We start from the raw sequence: 6,000 nt of genomic DNA on the forward strand, positions 1-6,000 counted from the left end.
CTGACCTTTCTCCAGGCCTGCGTGGAGTACTGTTCGAAAACTGTCAGAGTTTGGGGGCCATGGAGGCAGCCCTGCCTCACGACACCCGGCCTGATAAATGGATTGGAAATAAGCTCCCCGACAGTGGGGACGGACCATTAATTTTAATCAAAGGTGGTGTAAAAAGGCGATCAGCCTCGCATGACAATGTCAACAGCCCGGTAGGTGTTAGGAGAGAGACCACACCACACAGCCCCTCCACCACCACTATGGACCTCTGGGTGGAGGCTGCCTGCCACAGACCTTCGCTTCTCCTCTTTCAACCCCCCCACCCCACACCTTCCCTCTCCCCCTCTCTGGCCCATTAGTCGAGCTTGGCTGGCTACGAAGAGGCAGGCCTCCGGAATTGAATGACCTGGTCAGCCTGAGATTTAATGGAGAAATCAGGTGTTGGGCGGATAATGGCCGAAGCGCGCCAGGAGTCAAGGACAATGGCTGCGGCCCGTGCAGGCAGGGGTCAGGCTCACAGCGGCTATAATGCCAACCCTTGTCTGTCCCCTTTATGCTTTATGAAGCTCCACCAACCCATCTACTGCTGAAGCTAGTGGAGAGTGGAGTAACTACCAGGCTTTATAGACATTGTGCAGTGGTTCCGCAGTAAGTGTCAGATATAGTTAATGGTTTCACTGTTTCCTGCTGTCCTAGGCTGTGTCTCGGTGCTTTTGCAACTGAGCTTTTGTTATCACTGCTGTGGTGGTAAAGAAAGGCATCTTGGGTAAAATATGCTGGTAAGTGTGAAATGGCTACTGGGGCTATGAAGGGTCAATCTGTAGAAAATAGAATCTAAGGTAAAACATGTGAGTGCATAAAACATACACTGTAGGTTGTCACCAAATAAGTGCCCATGTTTCTTTATCTCTATGATATGGTCAACACATATCAGACTGTGATTGCTGTAGATGAAACCAACTGTGAACCAAATGTTATGACAAAGACGCCTGACATTATCCTGGAGGTGCCAATTGGTACGTATCTATTTACATTATCAATGTCAATGATTTTATTTCATTTTGATGTGTAAATACTATGGTCAGTTGGCTATGATAGCTAGTCTTTTACAGTTCTCTTGAATATTTACAAGGGTGTGAAGCCTTTCTCGTAACAATACACATTTCCTTCCATGCTAGTTGCCATTCTAGTTGATATCACTGAAAAGCTTAAAAGTTAATTTAGCACAAAAATGTCACGTCTCCTCCAAATGCTAGTTGTGTGACTTGCCAGATTACACTGGCTGATTGTTGCAGTCTACAATATAATACGTTAATACAGTGTGCTTGTGTTTTTTATTAGAATGGGCCGATAGACACTCAAAAGCACTGTTCTCAATTGGAAACATCTTATCTTGAGGTTAGACCAGGGTAAATCCACAGATCTGACTATCCTACGACCTTTGTGTTTTCTTGTTTCAGCTGTGGAAGGCCATATCGTCCACTGGATTGAGAGAAGGGCCTTGTTTGGGCATGACCACAGCCATTGCACCTACCTGAACAAGCAGTTCTGGAGCTACTGGAAAAGGTATGTCTTCTCATTGGAATATATTTTGCATCACCAAACCTACTACTATGCTTGCAATACACTTCCTAACATCTCCCAAACATTCCCTTTTCATACCCTAACCCCTTTTAAAGTCTTCTGAAGGCAGGTCATATAGTTGTGTTTAAGACAACTTCCTTCCAATGCAGGCTATGTCCAGTACAAACCTCCACACAGTGTAACATGACGCACTTCCTCCCAAAGAGGCTCAACGTATGAACATACATTACAACACTAGTCACATCCATCCTGGTCCTGGGGTCTGAATGAACATACATGTAGTAGGACTACATTACAACACTAGTCACATCCATCCTGGTCCTGGGGTCTGAATGAACATACATGTAGTAGGACTACATTACAACACTAGTCACATCCATCCTGGTCCTGGGGTCTGAATGAACATACATGTAGTAGGACTACATTACAACACTAGTCACATCCATCCTGGTCCTGGGGTCTGAATGAACATACATGTAGTAGGACTACATTACAACACTAGTCACATCCATCCTGGTCCTGGGGTCTGAATGAACATACATGTAGTAGGAATACATCACAACACTAGTCCCATCCATCCTGGTCCTGGGGTCTGAATGAACATACATGTAGTAGGACTACATTACAACACTAGTCACATCCATCCTGGTCCTGGGGTCTGAATGAACATACATGTAGTAGGACTACATTACAACACTAGTCACATCCATCCTGGTCCTGGGGTCTGAATGAACATACATGTAGTAGGACTACATTACAACATTAGTCACATCCATCCTGGTCCTGCAGTCTGAATGAACATACATGTAGTAGGACTACATTACAACACTAGTCACATCCATCCTGGTCCTGGGGTCTGAATGAACATACATGTAGTAGGACTACATTACAACACTTGTCACATCCATCCTGGTCCTGGGGTCTGAATGAACATACATGTAGTAGGACTACATTACAACACATCACATCCATCCTGGTCCTGGGGTCTGAATGAACATACATGTAGTAGGTCCACATCCATCCTGGTCCTGGGGTCTGAATGAACATACATGAAGAATGACTACATTACAACACTAGTGACATCCATCCTGATCCTGGGGTCTGGAACATACATGTAGTAGGACTACATTACAACTAGTCACATCCATCCTGGTCCTGGGGTCTGAATGAACATACATGTAGTAGGACTACATTACAACACTAGTCACATCCATCCTGGTCCTGGGGTCTGAATGAACATACATGTAGTAGGACTACATTACAACACTTGTCACATCCATCCTGGTCCTGGGGTCTGAATGAACATACATGTAGTAGGACTACATTACAACACTAGTCACATCCATCCTGGTCCTGGGGTCTGAATGAACATACATGTAGTAGGACTACATTACAACACTAGTCACATCCATCCTGGTCCTGGGGTCTGAATGAACATACATGTAGTAGGACTACATTACAACACTAGTCACATCCATCCTGGTCCTGGGGTCTGAATGAACATACATGTAGTAGGACTACATTACAACACTAGTCACATCCATCCTGGTCCTGGGGTCTGAATGAACATACATGTAGTAGGACTACATTACAACACTAGTCACATCCATCCTGGTCCTGGGGTCTGAATGAACATACATGTAGTAGGACTACATTACAACACTAGTCACATCCATCCTGGTCCTGGGGTCTGAATGAACATACATGTAGTAGGACTACATTACAACACTAGTCACATCCATCCTGGTCCTGGGGTCTGAATGAACATACATGTAGTAGGACTACATTACAACACTAGTCACATCCATCCTGGTCCTGGGGTCTGAATTTACATACATGTAGTAGGACTACATTACAAGATTAGTCACATCCATCCTGGTCCTTGAGAACTTCTCAGAGCTGGCTGCCTCACTGTGGCTGGATTGTTTTTCCAGAGTGCACAACACATTGTTTAAGAATGGAAACAGAGTAACATAAGGGTGATTAATCCTGTACATCTGTTGTCATAAGAACCCCTTGACAGGAACGAGAGACACTGGGGAGGAACAGAGGCGTGCTGCCCGTCTCATGTAATGGCCCCTCTGTCAGACCTCAACCACAATGCAACATACATGCAGTACAGGACCTCTTGTCATTGTCTCTGAGTAGCACTTGCACTCCAGGCATCTGCCAGGGAGTCTCTGAGAGGGAAGCCTGGCCCAGGACATCTCCCTCGAGGAGGATACAAAGTTTGAAAACAAACTGTAGCGGCAGTGAAGGGGAAGGGAAGTGAGGTATGTGGGGGTGTAAACAGCTGTTTGTGGATTCAGCTTTCTCAGAAGTTAAAAGTATTTTCTTATTGTATACACCAAATGTACAAATGGTGCTCAAGGAGAAATCTTTAGTCCTTGGGTTGTACTGGTGAAATGATTGATGATGTGTACCGGAGCGTCATTCACAGCGTTGTGGCTCATATAACCTATAGCATCCCTTTGAGTGCCCACTCACTCGCCCTGTGGCAATCAGAGGCTCTCTTACTCCCTCACCTTGGTGATGGTTTCCTTAGCGCCTGGCACCATGGAGACCTCACCTTGCAGGTTTAGTCACTAGGCAACCGACACAACAACCAAGTGTGCTTGTGTGTCAGGGCATGGCAGAAGCGAAATGAGGAACCATAGCGCTCGCGCGTGGCCTCTCTCCCTCTATCCTGGCCTCAACCATGGCTTCCAAACTCACTGAGCCTGAAAGGGCGACCCTACCGCCCCGCTCCTGATGCTGTGGCTGCTACAGCCCCAGCCCCCTCAGCTGTGACGGCTGGCTGACACATAGTGACATGGCGGGCCAGTGCCAGGAGGTTCCAGATTCTCCATGCTGTGACCAGAGAACAGGCTGTATGGCTGTATGGAGAGGCTGCAGCAGGGAGAACATAGACACAGTTGTCACTTTGTCAAAAGGTCATAATGGCAGAGTAATATGATTGGGCCTATCTGAATGCCAGTAGTGTGATAATGACAGTTATGATTGACAGCACTTTGTCAGTTTTGTATGTCTATCACAAATATAATCACTTGGATGATGTTGATGATATCACTGATATTTATATTAAAACGTAAATTAGGCAATTGAGGTGAACGACATGGGTTGTTATACAGCAGGAGAGCGTTAAGCATGTTTATAGACAAATGACTTCCTGATTGACTTAACAGATGCCATTAGCGCAAACATCTGTCTTCCAGGGAGGATGATTCAACAAAGTACTGAGCAGTGAAATTAGAGCGACTAGCAGGATGCCAAGGTCATAATCAACAATGTGTTTTATTTTCTCAGTCTAATATAGTTTTATTTGGAAAAGGCATGTAGGGGAGGGGGGAAGCGCTCTGCTGTAGCATTTGATAGTATTGGGGACCCCAAGAAACCACTCACTGGAGTGTGACATTCAAAGGACCATCACCTGTGATGGCTGACATTTTTAGTAGGCCACATTAAAGAAGCACCTTTAAGAAAGTTTTTTGACCAGAAAAAAGCTTTGGTCGGGATCCAGAACATTCCTAGACCATGAGGGGATGACCAGCATTTAATAAGAAAACACTTGAATCAGAACTGTCTCAGTCAATCAACTCTGTCTGGCATCATATATGAGTCAAATCTTGATTCCTATTAGATCCTATGATTAGTACCACAGGCAGCACGACACGGCAGCAAGAACAACAGACTGAGACTCTGAGGTCGATGTACCCTAGTCTGTTGTTGTACGGACGAAAACAGCACATCTACCTGCTGCAACAGAAGTGCATTGTATTAGACTAGAGTTATGGCATATAGACTGATTGTAAGATGGCTGCTCTAATCCAAAGAACCTAAGAAATCTGTCCATTCCAATCTTCATTGGTATTCAGTGCAGCGGCCTTGTCGGGGTGCATTAAGGAACTGACAGTGTAGATCCCATCATGTCAGCCAGCGGCCTGGTCAGATAAACGCTGTCGTGTCAAAAAAATGTCTGTCCCTTCAGACCCCACCTTTCCCAGCACCCTTGTAATTTTTAATTGACATTTACTGCTGACATTTTGTATGCTCTCCCTCATATTGTTAGGCCAGCATCATAGAGTCTGAGAAGCATGAGCTGCCCCTGCACTTGTGTGTGTTTGTGTCGAGGGAGGAAGGCAATGAATCTGGGGTCACTGCATTGTTTGCAGTCACAACCATGTCAAGCCACAGAGAGGGAGAGCAAATGAGAGAAGGGGAGCGAGCGAGCGAGGGAGGGTGGGAGAGAGAGAGAGAATGATGGGGTGACATCATTCTCCCTTCTCTTCTCATTAGCGGTATCATTTCATGTGACGGGTCCTGGAGGGCTCAGGGCCTTTGTTTGTCCGTTCCTTCATTCCTTCATTCCTCCAAGACAGGTTCCAGTGGAGGCAGTCCCAGCCCTTTGGTTTCTCATCAACATGACCT

General features: G+C 45.7%; 1 pseudogene; it reads left to right on the forward strand.

The window, feature by feature from the left end:
* LOC139383604 (CDAN1-interacting nuclease 1-like) overlaps positions 1-6,000 on the forward strand; it is a 61,853-nt pseudogene that overhangs the window by 20,965 nt on the left and 34,888 nt on the right.

Source organism: Oncorhynchus clarkii, chromosome 25, assembly GCF_045791955.1.
Source record: "Oncorhynchus clarkii lewisi isolate Uvic-CL-2024 chromosome 25, UVic_Ocla_1.0, whole genome shotgun sequence".
NCBI classification, from domain to species: Eukaryota; Metazoa; Chordata; class Actinopteri; order Salmoniformes; family Salmonidae; genus Oncorhynchus; species Oncorhynchus clarkii.